Source organism: Schistocerca piceifrons, chromosome 7 (assembly GCF_021461385.2).
Source record: "Schistocerca piceifrons isolate TAMUIC-IGC-003096 chromosome 7, iqSchPice1.1, whole genome shotgun sequence".
Taxonomy (NCBI): Eukaryota; Metazoa; Arthropoda; class Insecta; order Orthoptera; family Acrididae; genus Schistocerca; species Schistocerca piceifrons.
In genome coordinates, this window is record NC_060144.1 from 404,291,320 (window position 1) to 404,315,493 (window position 24,174).

Here is a 24,174-nt window from a genome sequence, read left to right on the forward strand (position 1 = left end):
GCATCGGCCGGCGTCTCTTGGTCTGGCGGGTTGTCCACGCGCTCATCCCCAGACACTTCCCATACTGCACATCAATTGCGAAGGAGGCACGATTGCAATGCGTGTGTGATTGATTTACACATCGCCATAAGAGTGTGCTTGGTCCCCATCTGGTTGCCCCATCAGATGGATCACGGTGTCGAGTGCCATGAAGTCTGACGTTGTGATGTACGCTGATCATAGCCCAGCTTTTGCGTTGCCTCTCTGGTACGTATGACGCAGAAGTATCAGAGCAGCTTGGGTCCCAATCTGGAACGACGTTGGTAGATCCATGGACCACCCAAAGTGGCAGCTCCCGTTCTGGACTCTGCTGTCAGTTATCTTTGGTTGTGGAACTATGGTCATTATGCCAGGCAGTGAGAGTATGACTGGCATAGTGTAATAATAATGGAATAATCTTCCAGAAGATGCTACAATACAATAATCAAAAATCAAGTGCAAACGACACAAGCGCCATTGGTTTTACTGACTGACTGCCTCTAAGCTAGCTGTTCCGGTATTTACATTGAATTGAAGAGAGGCTTTGCTGTGAGACGTCATTCGTAATGATGGAATCGGTTCTACATTTGCTTAACTGGTTTGTTTCAGTGCCGTAACTGCTTCGTCAGGTCACCGACAGACGTAGTTGCAGCCTATGTAGTTTACCTTACTTAATGTTATGAGAGTAACGAAGGCATTTGGGTGTGCGTTTGTCTCAGAGTTCTCCGTTGAACTCGTTCAGACTCTCACTCATCAGTAAAATGTCACACTCTTGGTGAGCCTAACCGTGTCGAAATGTTAACACCTTGCTGCTGGATTGTGTTAACACATTTCTATGCTGAAGCAATGCCGGATTGTAGGGAACTGAAAGTTTTTTTACTGCGCCGTTCACGTACTATCTTGGTGCATAACAATACATTAGCAGACTTTCCATGTTTACAGAACAAGACAGAGATGCAGTTGCGTTTCGACGTGACGCAACGACATCGTTGAATATGAACACGATTCATTTAAGGGACAGGTGTCGAGAAAACAAAGTTAGATTCACGCTGCAGGATTCTTGTTCTACGAAAAAAGTGGATGCAAGCTTCTAGGCACTCAGCAACCTTCCAATAAGTTGAGGAACGATATGACTTCTTTTTTGTAAACTATTTCAGCTCTCAAGTGCTCTCCAACGACAGATTCGCAGGATTGGGCCTGTCGTGTTAACATTGTTGAATTTTTTTCTAATGCTATACAAAGACATTTTTTTGTATGATGGAAGTTCCACGATGGTGCGCTGAAAAGTAATGCCTCCAAATATTTATTTGATAACTCTTAAAACTTTTCAAATAAAACAAACGTTAATCAAAATATCCACGGGTATGCTGTCGGTCTATAGTGTCCAACGGGCACAATATTTCGGCGATCATACATGTCGCCATCATCAGGTGAACTGACGGACTGAGCTCATGTGAACGTGCCGGCACGGAGATCCGTACGCTATGGCTGCTCAGAGGGAACTGGGTTCGGTCGCGACGGCGGCCGATTTAAATACCCTCCACCCGCGGCGCGCTCCCTCCGCCGTCCGCGCCCCGTGTCACGGTCGCGCGGTGGAACAGATTGCGACGGCGTCTGAGATGACGTCGGTGTGATGGCTCTGTCCTCCGTGGTCGTCACAACTATACGTTTGCTCGATTTACTCTTGATTAGCCCGATCGCTGGTTCCCAAGCCTTGCTAAGATTATAGCCACAGTCACGGTTTATGAGGTCGTCATTGGTGCGAATTTCGATGGCCTCTCTAACAACACTGTCCCAGTATCTCGACGTCTGTACCAGAATCCTCGTGCGGTCATACTCCATGGCGTGATTTTCCGACAAACAATGTTCAGCGACCGCCGACTTGCTCGGATACATCAGTCGAGTGTGCCTCTGGTGTTCACGGCATCGATCCTCGACGGTACGCATCGTCTGACCAATATACGACTTGCCACATTGACACGGAATCTGGTACACGCCGGCCTTCCTCAAACCGAGGTCATCTTTGGCGCTCCCCACCAGTGCACGTCGTGAAACTTGTCGTGCGTTGACGAAATCCAAGCCGATGAAGTCAAATATCAGCAGTAAAGAGAGGGCGGCCATTCGTGATCTGAGGGAGTGCTCTGAAATTGTTGACTTACCGGCTGACAAAGGCAATGCTACAGTTGTTGTCTCCCATAAGGACTACACTGATAAGATGCAGAGCCTGCTAAATGACGATTCCTACCGGAAGATCAGCGTTGACCATACAAAGAAGGTGGGGAACAAGACGAGGGCGCTTCTCAAGGACGCAGATTTACCGGAGGGTGACGCTAAGAAATTGTTACCCCAAGATCCGGTACCGCCTAGACTATATGGACTCCCGAAGGTTCACAAAGAGGGGGTACCATTACGCCCCATTGTCAGCAACATCAGGGCACCTACATATTTGTTGGCCAAATACCTGACGGGAATATTAAGTCCTTATGTGGGTAAATGCCCTCATCACATCCGTAATTCCGTGGATTTTGTTAAACGCCTTGATAGCTTCAGGTTGGATGAGTCAGATATCATGGTGAGTTTTGACGTCGTTTCCTTGTTTACGAGGGTACCCCTGCGAGAGTCACTAGAATTGATTAGTCAGAAGTTTGACGAAAAGACCACTGAACTGTTTAGGCATGTCTTGACTTCCACGTATTTTCTTTTTAATGGAGAATACTACGAACAAACGGAGGGAGTCGCCATGGGTAGCCCACTCTCACCGGTGGTAGCGAATTTGTACATGGAGAACTTCGAGGAGGAGCCCTGTCGTCATCCGTATGAAAACCTACTTGCTTTTTCCGTTACGTGGACGACACGTTCGTCATCTGGCCACATGGTATGGATAAACTCCTTGACTTCCTTACACATCTAAACTCCATACACCCCAACATCAAATTCGCTATGGAGACTGAAACGGAGGGTAAATTACCTTTCCTTGACGTCTTGGTCAAGAGAAGGGCTGACGGCACCCTAGGTCATGGGGTGTATCGGAAGACTACGCACACTGATCTGTATTTGCACGCAGACAGCTGCCACCACCCTTCACAGAGGAATAGGGTACTTAAAACTCTAGTACATAGGGCGCGCACTATCTCTGACGCAGAGAGTCTACCCCAGGAATTGGAACATCTGAGAATTGTATTTCGAAAAAAATGGGTACTCAGAGTGGCAGATTCAACGTGCTCTCCGCCCAACCACTGCAGCACAACCTGGTGAGATGGATGAAGTCACGAGGGAGGAGGTAGGCACTGCATTTATTCCATACACAGGCGCACTCTCGGGGAAAATCGCCCGCATTCTGAAGAAACACGGGGTCGGAACTGTGTTTTGTCCTCCAAATAAAACTCGTGCACTGGTGGGGAGCGCCAAAGATGACCTCGGTTTGAGGAAGGCCGGCGTGTACCAGATTCCGTGTCAATGTGGCAAGTCGTATATTGGTCAGACGATGCGTACCGTCGAGGATCGATGCCGTGAACACCAGAGGCACACTCGATTGATGTATCCGAGCAAGTCGGCGGTCGCTGAACATTGTTTGTCGGAAAATCAAGCACGAGGATTCTGGTACAGACGTCGAGATACTGGGACAGCGTTGTTAGAGAGGCCATCGAAATTCGCACCAATGACGACCTCATAAACCGTGACTGTGGCTATAATCTTAGCAAGGCTTGGGAACCAGCGATCGGGTTAATCAAGAGTAAATCGAGCAAACGTATAGTTGTGACGACCACGGTGGACAGAGCCATCACACCGACGTCATCTCAGACGCCGTCGCAATCTGTTCCACCGCGCGACCGTGGCGCGGGGCGAGGACGGCGGAGGGAGAGCGCCGCGGGCGGAGGGTATTTAAATCGGCCGCCGTCGCGACCGAACCCAGTTCCCTCTGAGCAGCCATAGCGTACGGATCTCCGTGCCGGCACGTTCACAGGAGCTCAGCCCGTCAGTTCACCTGATGATGGCGACATGTATGATCGTCGAAATATTGTGCCCGTTGGACACTATAGACCGGCAGCATACCCGTGCATATTTTGATTTTCAAATACGCCGGGAGAAACTCAAGAATCACATCAAAACAAACGTTATTTAACACTCTACATCTTGTTTCTTCTTGTCTACAAATTTAAGCTCAAAATTGCCATTCTGGTTACAAACACGTTCCTCCCAATGAGAGAAAGTTTGCCGATACCGTCACTGTAGAATGATCGACACTGTTGACGAAGCCACAATCTCACCGCGGCTTGTAACGCTTTATCATAATCAAGGTGAAGTCCTCGAAGACGTTCTTCAAGTTTTGGAAACAGATGAAAATCGGAGGGGGACAAGTCGGGACTGTATGGAGGATGACCAATGACAGTGAACGCAAGTCGTCGGATTGTTGCAGATGTCGCAGCGTTCGTGTGTAATCTGGCATTGTTATGCTGAAAGAAAGGGTGCTCCATGTGCAGAGGCACTCTTAGAATTCGAAACTCGATTACAGAACTCTGTTTCTCACGCATCGTCGTAGTTACGTTACACACCGCCATGTCACACACTGCAATTCTTAGCCCTCTAGCGGCAGAGGGCTGCAAATACACAGACATGAAGAACACGATAGTAACGTCTGTTTTATTTTTAAAAAAGCTTTAATGCATTTCAAGCAATAAAAAAGGGCATTATTTTTCAGTATGCTCTCGAAGATTTATTTCAGAATAAATTTATAAAACGGATATGTACGTTAGTTTACTTGACACATAAGCGGTTTATATATATATTGAAACACGTATGTAACGCAGCAGCGATGGCGAGGCATTGTAGCATCTGTGACCAGAGAGTTTGCGCTTGACCGCGCGAGTGTTGCGAGCGGTTCTCAGTCTGTCAGTCAGTCGTTGCGAGTCTGTAGCTCTATCTAGTTGCGAGCAGTCGGTCAGTAGTAGTCGTCGCGTGCAGTACGCTAATAGTCGTCATGCAGAGCGGTCGGTCAGTAGTAGCAGCCCAGTGCGGTTGTGTGATGTAGGCGGTCGGCAACACTGGTCAAGATGGTGAATAAGGTATACTGTTAATTAATATAATCATTAGATAATGAAAAATTTTATTTATTGTAATTATTCTCCAACAAGTCCCCCAATAATAATTTTTATTTCAAAAGCATTTTTTCAAAAATTTAATTTTTTATTGAACTAAAGATTTCGTTGCACTTCCCATTTCATTCCACTTCTTTTGAAGAAAAATTTCACTAGAATCACAAAAAAAGAGAATATTATTATTCGCAATGCAGTTCCTCCAAGCGGTGCGCAACAACAAGAGCAGAAATGTGACATCCATTTATTCTGAGGTAAGACTTTAATTCTGATTGTTTTACACAGGGCCAAAGACCGATATTTCGGTTTAATTAAATTTTCTTATCACTGAATGGACTTTAATTTTTCATGAGGAATTTATATTTGAGTCAGATTGCGAATTTCATATTTTTGTTGCCATTGTCAGTACATTTCATTGTGGGCAAGTTACGCTTAGCGCAATGTCCATTAGCATTCATAATTAAATATTGTCGTGTTTCTTTCTTTCAAATTTTTGTGGGGAGGTTACACTCGGCTCCCATTTGTATTAAATAATATTGTCATATTTTCTTCCTTTTAAATTACGGTGGGGAGGTTACAATATATATGAATTGTGGCGTTTAGCGCCCGTCAACCTCAAACACACACACACACACACACCGAATTGTGGCGTTATGTAAGGACGCTAAAAAAGTTGAGGTTCTCTTCGAGGAAAGGACAGGATACTAGGATGTGTGTCGACATCAGGGAGTTCAGTGGTACTAGGAGGAGCCATACGAGGCAAAAATTGTTATGAAAGGCAGAGAACTGAATAACTCATGATGTTTTGTCTAAATGCTACTCCAAGATAAAGTGATCGACACAGCAGACGAAATTGTCACGAGTTTAGTGATCGAACAAAAGACCCGTGATGCTCTTCACCTTCCCTCCCCCTGTTACAAAACAATTCGTGTCAGAGATGATCCTGAGCCGTGGCGGCTGGCGCTATGGTGTTCCACTTGTATCGCTGATATCGATATTCGGCTGTCCTGCTATCTATGACTGCTCCCCAGGCGGTTTTCCGGGTGGACATGAGTGAATCTCCTGTCGGCGTTCAACGAACTAACTTGTGTTGAACAGTGGTGCATGGGCCTCGCCGTGCTCGCCGCCCTTGTCTTCTGGCGCGCTCCGGATGTGCGGTGGCGATCATTGGGCGCCTTGACGTGCAAAATTATGGTGGGTTCGTCGTCTCACACTGAACAGCTTCCCAGCTCGTAATCTGCAAGCTCCAAGTTACTTATGGCCTTTATTCTGTGTTCAACTAAGAAGATTGTTAAAACGTATTGTGGCATGAGTAGCTGCCGGAGATGGTTCTGAACTTGATTCCACAGTGGCTATTTTAAAGAGGCTGATGTTCCTTATTCCGTTTCTGATCATCTGTGGAGTGTGTGTTTTAAGTGGTTATCACGCAAATTTTAACTTGTTTTCGGACATTTTGTCCGCTTTGGGACTGGCTGCAGTTGTGTACGTGCCCGGCAGCCGTAGAGTTAATGGTTTAATCATTTGTCACGGCCGCATTTGGTACGTTTCTTTAAAGTTGAAAGTGCCTTAAGGCAACTGGGAGTGAGCTCTAAGTTTCCTGCTAATTTACTGCGAGATGAGTAATGTTAGAGTATTGCTCCATAATAATTTGGGGGCGTGTGTATTGTATATTCCAGTGTGGCTGTGATTTGACCTTGTCTTCCTTGCAATCTATTTGTGCTGCAGGCCATTTGTTAAGTTTGCTCGCTCCCTGGCGTCGGCGCGGTTATGGATTCTTGTCAGGACCGCTCATTGTGGTGCCGGTCGGATTATATATAAATATATACTGACTGCTATGTGACGCTGTGCACAAGCCGTGGGGAGTGAACGCTCGTATTGCCGGCCGGCCGTAGCGTTATTGCTTCGAAATTCTGCTATGGTCCTTAACGCTGTTCTCTAAAGTTAAGTGCAATTTGGGAATCATTCTGAGTCATAATGTCCTGGGCAGTTCAGTTTTATTGAGCTTTAAGATCTCTTGTTTTCTTTATGAAGTTGTGGTATTATGTGGCTGTGTAACTTTGGTTGGAAGTGTACAGTGTTATTAGTTTCTTGAAATATTGTTAAACAAGAACGATTGTTTGTGATTGATTATTCACCATGCCTACTATCAATGATATTGTTTGTGGACGCAAAATAATATCACTTTATTCGTATTTATGTAATTCAATCAAACTTAAGATTTGTATATTGCATCAGTAAGAGGGCAAATGTCCGAATTGAGCCGGCCGGTGTGGCCGAGCGGTTCTAAGCGCTGCAGTCCGGAACCGCGCGACCGCTACTGTCGCAGTTTCGAATCCTGCCTCGGGCATGGATGTGTGTGATGTCCTTAGGTTAGTTAGGTTTAAGTAGTTCTAAGTTCTATTGGACTGATGACCTCAGATGTGAAGTCCCATTGTGCTCAGACCCATTTGAACCATTTTTTGTCCGAATTGAAGTTTATAATTAAGACTGTTTTGGGTCAAATTAAAATTGTAAAACAATCACAAGCTTGTCCATCACCAGTGATGCTGGGCTTCCTGTTTACTTTAAATAACTGTGGTGAGATTGTAACTTTGATTTTCTAAAGAACTGGGTAGTACCACCGTTCAGACCGCTGTATTAAAGCTGATTGAAAAAGGTACGAAAGCTTAATTTTATGACTTATACATTCCCAACACAGCTTTGGCTTAGGCTATAAAATCTTCGGAAGAATCGAGAATAAATTCAGATACTTTTATAAGGATGAGACGAACAACTCTAGGAAGATAACAGTAGATACGTATCAAGATTATTACAGTATACTACAGCGAGTCCGACATCTCGTGAACTTACAAGGGGCCCGCCCCTTCTTGTCATCACTGATTACGATCAAATTTGTGTCATATGCACGGCTTGTCTCTAAATGAAAGTACAGAAATAGGAGTTCCGGAAAGCCAACCGTTTAGAAAAAATAGTATTTTTGAGCTGGATCGAGTGGTGCCATGAACCGTTTATGTTAGCGTAGTTTCAAGGCAGCAGTTGCCTCACGGGATGAGTACAGAGCGGTAGTCAGAAGGTCGTGGGGTCCGGTCCCTGCATGGAAACTTAAATTTATTTTCAATTTTCAAGTTATTTTCACTGAAAATAATCCGGCATAATGCTCAATATATTTCATTTATGAACATTTTGAAAAAAGACATGAAAAGGAAAGATAAAGGACAATTTGAAATTGCAAATAAATTTACAAGAAAGAATTGTACTTAAATAGCGTCCATGAGGATCTGCAAATAACTTTCCACATATGCGTATACATACATACGCCAAAATGGTTCAAATGGCTCTGAGCACTATGCGACTTAACTTCTGAGGTCATCAGTCGCCTAGAACTTAGAACTACTTAAACCTAACTAACCTAAGGACATCACACACATCCATGCCAGAGGCAGGATTCTAACCTGTGACCGTAGCGGTCGCTCGGCTCCAGATTGTAGCGCCTAGAACCGCACGGCCACTCCGGCCGGCATACATACTCCGTAAGCGACCGTACGATGCGTAACAGTACCACTACTGATCATTTCCTTTCCTGTTCCACATCCAAACGGAGCGAAGGAAAAGCGACTGTCCATATGCCTCTGTGTGAGCCCTAATCTCTCTGGTCCTACCGTCATGGCTCTTACGAGAAATGTACGTTGTCGGCAGTAGAATCTTTCTGCAGTCAGCCACAAATGCCGATTCTCTAAATTTTTTCAGTAGTGGTCTTCGAAAAGAACGTCACACTTCCTCCAGTGATTCACAATTCAGTTCCTGAAACATCTCCGTAATAGTTGCGTTTTGTTCTAACCTATCGGTAACAAATCTAGTAATGCTTCGATGTCCTCGTTTAACCCGATTTGGCTCGGATCCCAAACACTTGAACAGTACTCAACAACGGGTCGCACTGGTGTGCTATATACGGTCTCCTCCACAGATGACCCACACTTCCCTATAATTCTCTCAATAAACCGGACACCTTCCCTACTACAGTGCTTAGAAAAGTATTTCATTTCATATTGCTTTGCGACGTTACTCTTAGATATTTAATCGACTTGACTATGCCAAGCAGCTACTGAATGGTTCAAATGGCTCTGAGCACTACGGGACTTAACATCTCAGGTCATCAGTCCCCTAGAACTTAGAACTACTTAAACCTAACTAACCTAAGGACATCACACACTTCCATGCCCGAGGCAGGATTCGAACCTGCGACCGTAGCAGCAGTGCGGTTCCAGACTGAAGCGCTTAGAACCGCTCGGCAACACCGGCCGGCGGTATATGCCAAGCCCGACCCATGGCAGAAGTGCAATTTTTCCTACACGCTTGGCCATCTGCAGCTCGCATTTCTGTCGTTTCATTTCTGACGAAGCCCTGCATACGCGATAAATTTGGGTGCAATCGCTGATGATGAGTAAACGCGATCCCCTTCTCAGTATACAGTCGCTCTACCTATTGTACTAGATACCTGAGTTTTCTGAGGAAGCTAACGCTCGCCGCCCGTCGCAGACGAACTGCGCCACACTCCAGTATCTTATCCTGTGTGTAAACGGCACATGTTTCACGGCTTAAGAACTGGGATTACAGATAAGGAATCGGATAAAAGAGGGTCTTGTCTCTATTTATGTAGCAGCAACGTTTTGGATGTCTTTTCCCAACAGTTACCGAAACGACTGCATCTGTACCGTGGGAAATGGAAAACGAAGTTGGCCGTACACGACATCTGTTCTTGTTATATGGTATCACCAAACAAAGCCATTTGTCTGATTTACTCCACGTGGAGTCCTTATCACTGCAGCACTCCTCACTGATTACTCACAACCCTGAAAAACTCGCTTCGTGCATTGATTTCATCTGAAAGAGTACATGTGTTGTTTGTTAGGTAAGACAGCCAGGTTTAGTGGCAATTTGTGTGGTATAAGTGTCCATCACAGGACAGATATAAAATCACTGTGGAGTAGGGCATATGAGAGGAACGAGAAAGATATGGATTAAATTGCGCTATTTGAAATCAATATTTTCGACAAGATGTGCTTATTTGCTTAAAGTTTGCCCGCACTATATTCGTTTCGTTTACTTCTTCTTCCACTGACACGTAAACCATTTCTGGGTACCTAGGCACATGCTTCTACTTTTTGCTAATGGATCTTCCGAGTTTTATGGCCGTGGTCAAAGAAACATTTCGGTTCCTGGCGTTTTGTCCAGAGCTGCGCTGGACAACTTCGCAAGCGCTCAGCGTGCCGGAGCATATCCGAAAAAGTGCAGGACGCCTCTGGACAAAACAGCAGTAACCGAAATGTTTCTTCGACCACGGCCATACAGCCTGCAAGACTCATCAGCAACTACGAAACCCAGTCGGAAAGCCTTTATTCTATGGCTCTACATTTTATTCTGACAGGGATTTTAGCTTACATCTCGCTTTTTATTCCGACTAACCATTACTTACCTACTGCTCCTCTCTAGTCAACAGTAAATATCCAACAGTAGCACCATGTTTATCTTCGTCGCTTCAACTGTGGATTAAACAAAAGTAGGAATTTGAAATGGAAAATCAAAAGAGGATCAAATATTATCGATGAAGCTCGAAAGAAGAAAACCGCCAGATGTTTTTTTCCGTTCTGCCTGAAAATATACCAACACAGAAATACAAGTTAATCTTTTGGATGATCAAAAGACTAGGTTAAAGAATTTCTGTAAAGAAAAAAAAGTGCTTTTAGGAAGAAAGAATAAAATTTTCAAGCATTTACGAGATAATTTAAGTAAATTTGTCGGAAAAATTTGCCATACATGGGAGGATACACAAAAGGGAAAGTGCACAGGGAAAAATAGCATATTTACAGTAAAAATAACGTATCTAGAGGTGCAAAAATAACGTATCACAACACGATAGAGAAATTATAATGTTTTTGCGTACGTGGAGACCTAGCACAGAACTATAAATTAAACTAGAAGAATTAGGGAGCAGAACTATGAAGAAAATTTAAAATCCGTTGTGAAGAACCGAAGCTTGGAAACGGAGAGGTAATGATAAAATCATCAAAACATAAAAAAGACAGGAAAAGAAGATATGTTTTCGGACATTTGTTGTTGTTGTTGTCGTCCCCAGTCCGTAGACTGTTTTGATGCTACTCCCCACACTAGTCTGACCTGTGCAGGACGCCACAGTCAGAGGTTTTCATCTTAGGCCGTGTATTTGTTTCCTATTTGTTCGTTGAGTTTTTTTTTTCAAGTACTATAACATAACTATTGCAATCTGCATTCATTTGAATCTGCTTTCAATATTCATGCCTAGGTTTTCCTCTACAGTCCCCCCCCCCCCCAAAAAAAAGAAAAACTTCTTTCCATTATCAAATTGACTATTCCTTGTGCCTCAGCATGTTTCTAGTCAACAGATTTCTTCTTTTAGTTAAGTTCTGCCATACATTTCTTTTTTCCCCTATTCGATTCCGTGCATTCTCATTAGTTTTCCGATCTACCCATCCACTCTTCAAAATTCTTCTGTAGCACAACATTTTAAGAGCTTTTATTCTCCTACTGGCTGCGCTGTTTATCTTTCACGTTTCACACCCGTAAAGGGCCACACGCCAGACAAATACCTTCAGAAAAGACTTTTTTATTTTGAGTCATCAGTCTTCCGACTGGTTTGACGCTGTCCACCCACGAATTCCTCTCTTTTGATGATCTTTTTATCTCAGACTAGCAATTGCAATCTACATCCTCAATATTTTGCCGATTATATTCCAGTCTCTGTCTTCCTCTGCCGTTTTTACCCTCTACGCTCCCTGTAGTAACAAGTGTTAACAGAGTTCAGGCATCATGTCCCTTCTTCTGGCCAATGTTTTCCACATATTCCTTTTCTCTCCGATGCTGCAGAGAACCTCCTCATTACTTACCTTATCGGCCCCCCTAATTTTCAACATTCATCTGTAGCACCATATCTCAAATACTTCGATTCTCTTCTTTTTCGGTTTTCCCACAATCCATGTTTCACTATCATAGAATGCTATGCTCGAAATGTAAGTTCTCAGAAATTTCTTCCTAAGATTAACACCCATGTTTGATGCTAGTAGACTTCTCTTGCCCAGGAATGTCATTTTTCCCAGAGCTAGTCTGCGTTTTATGTCCTCCTTGCTCCGTCCGTCATGGGTTATTCTGCTGCATGGGTAGCAGAATTCTTTAACTTCATCTACTTCATGGTCCGCAGTCCTAATATTAAGTTTCTCGCTGTTCTCATTTCTGCTACTTCTCATTACTTTCACCTTTCTTCTAAATCCATATTCTGTACTCATTACACTGTTCATTCCATTCAACACATCTCGTAATTCTTCTTCGCTTTCACTGAGGATAGCAATGTTATCAGCGAATGTTATCATCGATATCCTTTCACCCTTAATTTTAATTCCACTCTTGAATCTTTCTTTTATTTCCATCATTGCTTCTTCGATGTACTGAACAATAGGAGCGAAGACTGCACCCCTGCCATACTCCCTTTTTAATTCGAGTACTTCTTTCCTGACCTTCCAGTCTTATTGTTCGCTCTTGGTTCTTGTACATATTTTATATTTCCCATCTTTCCTTATAGCTTACCTCTATTTCGAACATATTACCCCAGTGTACATTGTCGAACGCTTTTTACAGGTCGACAGATCCAATGAACATGTCTCGATTTTTCTTCAGTCTTGTTTCCATTATCAACGGCAACGTTAGAACTGCCTCTATTTTGCCATTACCTTCTCTAAAGCCAAATTGATCGGCATACAATACATCATCAATTTTCTTTTTCATTCTTCTGTATATTATTCTTGTCAGCAACGTGGATGGATGAGCTGTTAAGCTGTTTGTTCGGAATTGTGTGTATGAAGTTTTTCCTGAAGTCTGATGGTACATCGCTGGTCTGAGACATTCTACACATCCACGTAAATAGTCATTTTTTTGCCCCTTCCCCCAATGGTTTTAGAAATTCCCATGGAATGTTATTTATCCCTTCTGCCTTATTTGATCTTAAGCCTTCCAAAGCTCTTTTAAATTTTGATTCTAATACCGAATCCACTCTCTCTTTCACATTGACTCCTGTTTCTTCTTCTGCCATGTCATCAGACAAGACTACGACTTCGCCGGTGTACTCTTTCCACCCATCCGCTCTCAGTTCTTCATTTAACAGGGGAATTCCCATTGCGCTCTTAATGTTACCGCCGTTGCTTTTAATTTTACCGAAGGTTGTTTTGACTTTTCTATATGCTCAGTCCGTCCTTCTGACAGCCATTTCTTTTGCGATTTTTTCACATTTTCCATATATCCATTTTGCCTTAGCTTCCCTGCATCCCTGCACTTCCTATTTATTTCGTTCCTAAGTGACCTGTATTTCTGTATTCTTGAATTCCCTGAACATTTTTGTACCTCCTTCTCTCATCGATCAACTGAAGTAATACTTCTATTATCCATGATTTATTCGTTACCTTCCTTGTACCTACGGTCTTCTTTCCAGCTTCTTTGACTTCTCTTTTTAAAATGTCTATTCCTCTTCAAATGATCTGCCTGCTGAGCTATTTATTATCGCAGGATTCACAGCCTCAGAGAAATTCAAGAGTGTCTCTTCATTCCTTAGTACTTCCGTATCCCACACCCTTGCACATTGACTATTCCTGAATAGTTTCTTCAGCCATTGTTCATCAGTACTAAATTGTGATCAGAGTCTATATCTACTCCTGAGACCGCCTTACAATCCAGTGATTCTTACTAATTACTAACACTTGAATTGGTATTAGGTGTTAACAAATCCCTCATTTTCCTCAAATGCTTTCCTTACTGTTGGCAGCCTGTATTTAATATATTGTCTATTTCAGCCATCGTCAGTTATTGTGTTGCTCAAATAGCAAAGCTCATCAACTACGTCTAGTGTCGCTTTCCTAGTATAATTTTCTCACGTCGCCTGTTTTAATTTTACTACACTCAAGTATCTGGGTTTTATTTTTGTCGATGTTCATCTTTTAACCTCTTCTCAAGAGGAAAAACATTTGTTGCATCATGTTCATAGCGTGAGAGGATTTATATTACTCTTTTCAAGACACTATCCATTCAGTTCAAAAGCTCTTCCAAGTCATTTGCCGTCTCTGATACAATTTTTGGACAATTATTTCGAATGAATGATAACAGGACAACGGAAGAGAGCTACAAGTGTCTCTAAGAAAAGAAATTAACAAGTTGGTTGTGAGAATTCAAAAATATTTAGAAACACACAATGTGAAAAGCCTTTTAGTGAAGATTCTAATGTAGAAGCAGTAAGAAAACAGGTGAGATGTCGTCTGAGGAAAGAAAAAGAAGGCATGGTGGAAATATGATGAAAGACTATTGTAATAAAAGGTATCGTCAAATGAGAAGGAATTTTAATTGATACATGATCCCAAACTGACCTTAACAGAAGCCTGGACTTATAAATATCAGCAACAATAACGGTAAGTATAAATGTCAGTGTACCTTCCACAACATTACGTCGTAACTTAGTCTACAGTTGAGATTTTTTAGCAGAGAACTGGATTTATATGTGGCAGTCGTGGAAATTAGCAGCTGTGATGATAGTGACATCATGTACTAATCTATTGTCAAATTTACAAAAGTATTAGAACGTAAGTGGCACATTTTTCACTGTCCCTAACCAGTTATGGTCCATATCTAACATAGTTACATAGGATGAACATCTGTCTGAGCCAAGAATGTGCATGTTGAGGAATTGGCTCCACGGAACATGTAATAGTAAATTGCGCCTTGCGTACACAGATCAGACAAAAAAGGAAGACACATGACAACAATCCAGACCAAAGAGCAGACCTAGACAGACACTATTTCAAGCATATTGGAAGAACGCCCAAGGGAGAGGTCGTATAGACCCGAACCCAGACCAAAATTAACCGTAACACTAAATGACAGCAGTGATGATAAAGAAAATAAAACATCATATAGTGATACAAGAACAGAAGATGAAGCAGACACACATTGAGACAAAGAAACACATAACACAAGGATAGCTAAAAAAAACTACATAAACACGTATAATAATATTAGAGATAGAAACACATATATACAGAGCTATAAGAGGCAGTCAAATGCAAACGAGACAAGTGAAAAAAGTAAGTTAGCTGTCTATTATTTCAAAAGTAAGCCCTGAAGAAAGACTTTCCTGGTCGTCGATTTGCTTCGTACGAAGAGATGCGTGCCTGGATGCAATCAAGGTTCCGCAAACAACTGCAAACATTTTTTCCATGAAGGCATTACCGCCTTGTCTCGTAGTGGGATAAATGTATGAACGGTTATGGCTATTACTCTTGAAATAATAAACAATTTACTTACTTTTCTCCTTGTGCCTCGTTTTCATTTCACTGCCCGTGATACATAGAATTTTATATATAAAGAAAATACTTGTCAAAAATGCATAGCTCGATGACACTGTTCTGGTATCTGCATTTCTGACAAGCCCCGCCAAGTATTGACAGTAACAACTACCATAATATTTGTCTTTGACGGGCATTTCGTAACAGTCGGTAAACAGAGGCCAGCTATTGTTGCCTAAGGGTCACATAAAAAGTGTTTCTAATTTAGGAAACTAACCCGTAATATCAAGTCAGATTACATAATTATGAAAATTTAAACGTCAAATCGAAAGTAAAGGAGTTGCAAATCGGCGGCTTTTCTTCGAACATTGAAGGTAGGGACAACTATCTTAACTCTGCTTCCCCGTGTTTCAATTTTCGTCTTCTAAATTAGTAACATTTGTACTTAAGTCCCTCTGTTTCCTTTAACTAATTATATGGCTACTGCATAAAAATGGTGCAGTGATCAATCAAGAAAGCTATTTTTATAATAACAGATAGTGTCATTAAAGATTTTATTGTGACAAAATTTACATCTACTCTACCCAAGCCACCTCACGGTGTGTGGTGGAGGATATTTCTGGTATCACGATATTTTTTCCTATTTTCCTCTTCGATTCATAAATGGCGCGTGGAACGACTTAATTCAGCTAAACCTCCGTATGAGCTCTCATTTCTCATATCTTCTCGTTGTGGTCACGTACTTTCTCGGAATTTCAGTAAGAAACCCCTCTGTGACCCTCTACGTCTCTCTCTTACCGCCTGCCATCAGAATTCGTTAAGCATCTTCGTAACGCTCTCGCGCCGACTAAACGATCCTGTACCGAAGCGCGAGGCTCGTATTGGATCTCCCTATCTCTTCAATTAAACCTGTCTGGTTAGGACTCCATACAAATGAACAATACTCAAGAATCAGTAGAAGAAATGTTTTGTATGCTACTTCTTTCGTGGAGAATTACACTACCTTTAGATTCTCCGTCTGGCATTTTTTTTCCTGCTATTTGTTTCACAGGGTCTTTCCATTTCAGGTTGTAGCCCAAGTACTTTATGGTTATTACAATTTCCAGTGCTTTTACGGCAACAGCGTGATCGAATTTCTGTGTCTTGGGTTGCATCTACATTCGGGCGCGCGAATCCATACTGCACCAGTTGTACTTTGAACAATACATTAAACTATAACACACACTTTGACTAATCTTAACTTTATGTTTACCTTATTTTGATTTGACGATCGAACTTCTTCTTAAGTGTTTAGCAGACAAAACATTGGACCGTTGTATTTAGCAAAAAAGTACTTGATGCACTTCACTGCTCACCTTGATATCTATTTCCCACCAAATATAGTGACTGCATCCACCACTGGCACAGGAACTGTGAATAAACTCACTTTGAAAAATTCTTTCTGAAATTTAAAGCTACTGTTTGCTATAAACCTGCTAACACCGGTTCCCGTCAGCTTACCGAAGTTAAGCCCTGTCGGGCTTGGCTATCACTTGAATGGGTGACCATCTTGGTCTGCCGAGCGCTGTTCGCAAGTGTGGTGTACTCAGTCCTTGTGAGGCCCATTGACGAGCTACTTGATTAGAAAGTAGCGCCTTCGGTCACGAAAGCTGACGTCGGACGGGAGACCAGTGTGCTGACCACATGCTCCTCCATATCCGCATCCAGTGACGCCTATTGCTGAGGATGACACGGCGGTCGGTTGGTACATCTGGGCCTTCCGAGGCCTTTTCGGACGAAGTTTATTTGCTGTATACGGTCGTCACGTTCTGGGGTAACGAATTTTCAAAGTCGATTCCGTCCATTCGACTGGAAACTGTTATTTAATTTAATTTTTAAAAAGATTAAAACTTGCCTTGAGAATCAGATTGAAACTGACAAGACGTTTATTGACTTCCTTTCATTACATTCAGTCTTTTTTAAAAAACATTTAAATGTAATATTTGGCATCTGAATAAAGATAAAATAGCCTCGCAAATTTAAGAAAATGACATTATGCAAATGAATTATATTCTTGTGATGTAGCAAAGTGAGCCATCAACACTGAGTAATATTATGAGTCTTTAAATTTAAGAAAACACTGCAACTAAAGCTGTTGCTGATACCGTCATCATCGTTACATTTGAACGTAATATTTCAGAAAAATGAAATGAATTCTGAACACAGTCAGACTCTACAGTCATGACACATCGTAACCATCGTAATCATATAAACTGTAATACTGCAATGTCATGGATTTTCATTATTGTGTATAATACTGTTCATTGGCTAACGTTTACTTTACAAAGTTAAAAAAACATATTTGTTGCATAATGTAAACGAAGAGTGCCCAGTTTAACAGTTTCTCAGCCACTGTCAAGACTTCACAAAATTTAGCATTATAAACATTTAACCTGTAGCATTGTGTAGTTTAATTTTTATTGTGCTGAATATTGCCCATGTGTAAAGTGTAATTTCAACGTAAAGAGACAATTTTGATGCAAAACTCTCTACGCAAGTGTCCGTATAATATTTGGTTACCTATGAAATAGTGTCCCTTTCAGACGCTAGTTAGCTTTTCCAAAAGATGACCTAATAAGCTGAATTAGGTCTAGCTTTCCTTTACAATCATGATAATTAAATAATTCGTAGCTTGCCTTGATGGTAGCAGTGCGATTGAAAATGTACTGCCAGAAACTCTTCCGCCCATATTCAGCATACTTGAAGCAAAGTTGTCCAACCACAGCAAAACCATGACTGAGCCTGGTAAGTCTTACAACCACGACTAATGATAGCTAGTGTCGACTTTTTAATGCACAAGTATTAATAAACGTCTTCCTCCAATGCTTTGTGCGGATGTTAGCACAAAGTATAAAGTCTCGAGAAGCGCACCAAAAAACACGGCCTTTCGCTGTCACTGTTGTCTGGCGACTTCTGTCCTGCTCAGTCTGCTTGCGGTAAAACTTTTTCCTTGTAAAAGGTGTTCTCAAAACGGAACACGACAAGGTGCCAAACGAAAACTACAAGGGCAAAGCTGCGACTCTTGAGGCATAATGGCTTCCTGTTTTCTTTTGCGTGTTTTGATACTCTTTGTAATAATAATTATTACTCAGTTAAGGATGAGCTGAAACCATACTTAAATTATTAGTTCTGTCTTCTCAGTTCTAGAAAAATCATATATAAAAGTTAATTCCCCGTTAAGGAGAACCCTGAAACGCAATCAACTTTCATAGGATGCTGCGCGGAGTGGTCGCGCTGTCTATGGCGCCATGTAGTGGATTGCGCGAGTCCTCTCTCGGGAATTGGTTTGTGTGCTGTTCTTAGCATAAGTTAGTTTAAGTAGTGTGTAAGTCTAGGCACCAATGACCCCAGCAGTTTGGTCCCTTAGGAATTCTCACATAATTGAACTTCATGGGATTTTTTTCTGTCTCTTTCTTTTTTCTTGCCAAACACCTCTCATATATTCACCGTGTTTCTTCTTCCTGTCTTCTGTCCACATATTTCCTGTGTTCTTCTCTTTTAGCATTTCCTGAAATTTCAGTTTTCTGATTTTTTTTCTGTGCATTTTTCTCTGTCATGTGTTCGTGGAGAAGTATAGTTTCTTGAGGTCTTCCCTGGTTTCCTTTACCCAATTGGTTTTCACTGTATTACTTGCCACTATGTTAAAAATTTTCTTGGTCAATCTATTTTCGTTCATCCCATGAATGTGTCCGTAGAACATTGCTTTCCTTTTCCTGCTGTTTGTAATCGTCTCTGTCTCTTGGTACAGTTCTTTTCTCGGTCTCCTTATTCAGATCTGAACTGGCCCATAGATCTTTTTTCAATATTTTACTCTCTTGTTTTTCTGTCTCCTTGATTTTCATTCTTCCCTTATTACTGTTGTTTCTGAGGCCTACAAGTCCTCTGGTAAGACTACTGCGCTGTAGTGTCTTAATTTGGCATTGATGGATACACTTCTTTTTTTGTAATGGTTCCATGTAAGTTTGTATGCTTTTCATAGTTTTTTGATCTTCTCTTCATTGGATGGCGCGTTCAGTCCTGTTTTCTGTATAGTCTGTCCCAGGTATCTGAAGCTTTCTACTTGTGTTATCTTTTCATACTTTGTAACCAGTGGGTGTCTGTCTGTGGATTTTGTGTATACGTATTGCGTTTTTTCATATGAGATCTGTAGTCCTGGTTTGGCTGAGATTTCGTGTAGTGTCTCTAGAGCTTCTTTGATTTCTCTTCTGGCTATATCATCGGCAAAGGTCAGACATTTTATGCTGACCGTTCTATCTTAGTGTCTCTCCATCTTTACCCAACTGGCTCCTTTGCCCCATGTCCTGATAATTTTCTCCAAAACCAAGTTAAATTGGGTGACAGGCCATCTCCCTGCCTCACTTCTGTCTTTATTTTGGATGGTTCAGAGATCTCTCCAATAAACTTCACCTTGGATGTTGTATTTGTTGATGTTTCCTGGATTAGCTTTCTGGTTTTGTTTCCTACCTTCATTTCTTCCAGTGTGTTGAAGAGTGTTTCTCTACCTATGGAGTCTTAGGCCTTCTTGAAGTCATCGATTGCTATTGCGGTGTTCGTGGACTTCTTTGTTGTTAATATTGTTCTCAGGCACCAGATCTGTCCACTGCATGAGCTTCACTTTCTGAACCCTCCGGAAATTCCTCTATGGTTATTAGGGCCTGTTTTGTCTCCTATCTTGCAGAGGGAGTGTATTATCGCGGACTTTCATTTTCGTGATACTTTTTCTGTTTGCCAGATGTTCTTGATGATTTTGTGTATTTTGGGTGTGATGTTTTCATGGTCTAATTTCCAGATTTCCGTAATCAGTCCATCCTCTCCCGGTTCTCTGTTTTTTTCAGGTATTTTATTATTTTCACGATCTCCTGATGTGTTGGGGGTTTCGAATAGGGGTTGGATTCTGGCTTCTCGAACTGTATGATCAGCATCGATTTATCACAGTTTAGTAGTGTGTCAAAGTATTGCGCTAATATTTCACAGCTGTTTTTCTGGTTTGTCTCCAGTGTCCCGTCTTGACTTTTGAAACATAAGCTCGGTGGTTGGTATCTTGTCATATTTTATCTGAATGTTTTGTAAAAATTTCATGTGTTGTTTTTGTTAAAGTCCTCTTCTATCTGTTTCAATCTGTTGTTTCCATAACCTCTTTTCTCTACAGATTATTTTCGAAGTGATCTTCCGTTAAATTATTCCTATTCTTCGGATGTTCATTGGCTGTTAAATTTTTTCCAGGCTTGTATTGTGTCTTCTATGGCACTGTCAAATGTCATGTCCCGTCACACGTGTTTCCTTTTCCTCAGTGGTTGCCGCAATTTTATCAATTCCTTAATTTTTTCTGACAGTTCTGTCCAGTCGTTACTGTGGATTTTCGTAATTTTTTAAATTATATCCTTCATGTTTAGTTCTAGTTATTCTGGGTCTGTTCGGAAATTTTTTGGCTCTCTTGATTTGTTTACTGAGTATAAATTTCGCTCTAATTTGACGTAGATGGTGACTGGATTCGAAAAATTTTTTCTTTATTTTTACACTCATAATTTCTCTGGTATTTTTCACGGACATCACAGTGTGATCTATCTGAAATTGTCGAGAGACGTCGCTGGGAGATTTCCAAGTCCGTAGTTCCTTACATGGTTTCTGGAATTGCGTAGACATAATTTTGCGGTCGAAATTCCTGCAAAAGTTTATCAGATTTTCTCCATTATTGATCGTCAGCTGTTGTATCTCTGAATTTTCTTTCACTGCCTAATTGAGCATTAAACTCTCCTAGTAAAACTTTCACGTGCTTCGTATGGATTTTGTTGGTGGTTTCTTCTAGATCTTTCTAGAAATCTTCTACCATCTGTGCGATTTTCTTATTGTAGTTCTTGTGGGGGCATATGCATTGATTAGTGTATAGGCTTTGTTTCCACATCGTATCGTGAGTGTTTGCATTTTTTCTGATTTTGAAATGAGAGTTATTACAGAGTCAAGGATCGATTTGTGCACTAAAAATCCTACTCGAAGAGTTTGAGATTTTTTTCTTGGAATAGTTGTGGCTGGTTTGCCCTTGTATTTTACGTAGTTTTTCGAGTCAAAATGGTTCTCATATGAGAATCGTGTTTTCTGTATTGCCAGAATTTTGATACTGAATTCATTCATGGTGTTTGTTGTTGTCTCAGTTTACATGGTTTGAGTAGTGTGTTCGTGTTGAGTGTTCCCATGTAAAATATTCTCTTAGTTTTGAGGGTTTTTGAGAAGCTCCTATTCTTCTCTTCGTGACAAGCCTGATCCCCTGGAATCCGATGATCAGATCAATTATCCAGTCTTACTGACTGGGGCCCAGGGTAGTGGATCATTTCCCATTGTTCTGTTGTAATTATTGGTTTGTGTTAAGGTTTCGATGGTGAAATCCCAAATGATCTCACGTAAGCCCGACAGGAGATCTGAGTTCCAAAAGATTCAACCACAGGTGAGTTCACAGAGCCAATAGACGCTGAGCAGAGTACCGGTGGCTACCGAACAGGTGTGTCTGGATTTTGGGGTTTGACCAGTAACCCTAGGCAGGGGTCCTTGAAGAGTGCCACCATCTGGAGCCAGATGGAACCAGGTCTTTTAAATGAGGCTGTTACTCCTCCCATTCCTCTTTCCTTATCACTTGCAAGATGAAGCCCCAGGAGTATATAGATAGCTCCTTATAGAGCGATGCCTGTTTCCCCAACTATTGCTGTGTCAGATGTTGATAAGAGCACACCGGTTTGCTGTTATTGAACACTTTATTGATCGGTCCGGTGGCCGACATTCACTACAACTTTTTGAAGGCTATGTCTAATGCAACGATTAAAAATTTTTTCATAGTTCGGTATTTTCCTAGGACAGCTCAGCCAGTAAGAACATTACCCCGCGATATTCCGGGTTACATACACTGACAAAAGTCAAGCGATAGCGATATGCAGATACAAACATGGCGGTAGTATCGTGTACACAAGGTATATAAGGGAAGTGCATTGTCAGATCCGTCATTTATTGGCAGGTGCTTCCTATGAAAAGGTTTCCTATGTGATTATGGGCACACGGCAAGAAATAATGGGCATACAGTGTCAAGAGAATGCCCAGAATATGTACATTTGAGGCATTGTCTCTCACCGCAGACAACGCAATGGCCGACGACCTTCACTTAACGACCGAGAGCAGTGACGTTGGCGTAGAGTGGTCAATGGCAGTAAGCAACACTTGACGTAACAGCCGCAGAAATCAGTGGGCGACGTGCGACGAAAGTATCAGTTAGGACAGTGCGGCAGAATTTGGCGTTAATGGTCTATGGCAGCAGACGACTGACGCGAGTGTTTTTGCTAACAGCACGACATCGCCTGCAGCGCGTCTCCTGGGCTCGTAATCATATCGGTTGGACCCTAGACAATTGGAAAACCGTGGCCTGGTCAGATGAGTTTCGATTTCAATTGGTATGAGCTGAGGCCATGGATACACGTTGTCAATAAGGCACTGTGCCAGGTGGTGGTGGCTCCATAGCGGTGTGGGCTGTGTTTACATGGAATGGACTGGACTGGATACTCTGGTCCAGCTGAATCGATGATTAACTGGAAATGGTTATGTTTGGCTACTTGGAGACCATATGCAGCCATTCATGGATTTCATGTTCCCAAACAACGGTGGTATATTTGTGGATTACAATGTTCCATGTCACTGGGCACAATTGTTTGCGACTAATTTGAAGAATATTCTGGACAATTCAAGCGAGCGATTTGGCTACCCTTCGAACATTTGTGGGACGTAATCAGTTCGTGCACAAAATCCTGCACCTGAAACAGTTTCCAGTTATTGACGGCTATAGAGGCAGCATGGCTCAATACTTCAGCAGGGGACTTCCAACGACTTGTTGAGTCGATCCCACGTCGAGCTGCTGCATTACGCCGGGAAAAAGGAGGGCCAAACGATATTAGGAGGTATTCATGACTTTTGTCACCTCAGTGAACACATGTGTGTTTCCATTTTAAATAGTTCAAATGGCTCTAAGCACTATGGGACTTAACATCTAAGGTCATGAGTTCCCTAGACTTAGAACTACTTAAACCCAACTAACCAAAGGATCTCACACACATCCATACCCGAGGCAGGATTCGAACCTGCGACCGTAGCAGCAGCGCGGTTCCGGACTGAAGCGCCTAGAACCGCTCGGCCACAGCGGCCGGCAAAATACTTACGCTAGCGTATTTTATGTATTTTGTGATGGCACAGTGACAAAACACCCATAAGGGTCACTTTTTTTCCTTTCTACTTATGGATTACACGTCTGAGATACTTGTGTCGGTAACCGCTATGTTTGTGTCAAAGCCGGCCGAAGTGGCCGTGCGGTTAAAGGCGCTGCAGTCTGGAACCGCAAGACCGCTACGATCGCAGGTTCGAATCCTGCCTCGGGCATGGATGTTTGTGATGTCCTTAGGTTAGTTAGGTTTAACTAGTTCTAAGTTCTAGGGGACTAATGACCTTAGCAGTTGAGTCCCATAGTGCTCAGAGCCATTTGAACCATTTTTTTTTTTGTGTCAAAACCTTATTAGGGACGTCATCACATATTGCTTGCTCCACAAAGATGTGTGGAATATATCAAACTATATGCAAAACAGCTTCTAACTGCGATGTAGCTTGACGATAATCAAATGGACAAAATCAGTTAATCTAAATGACGA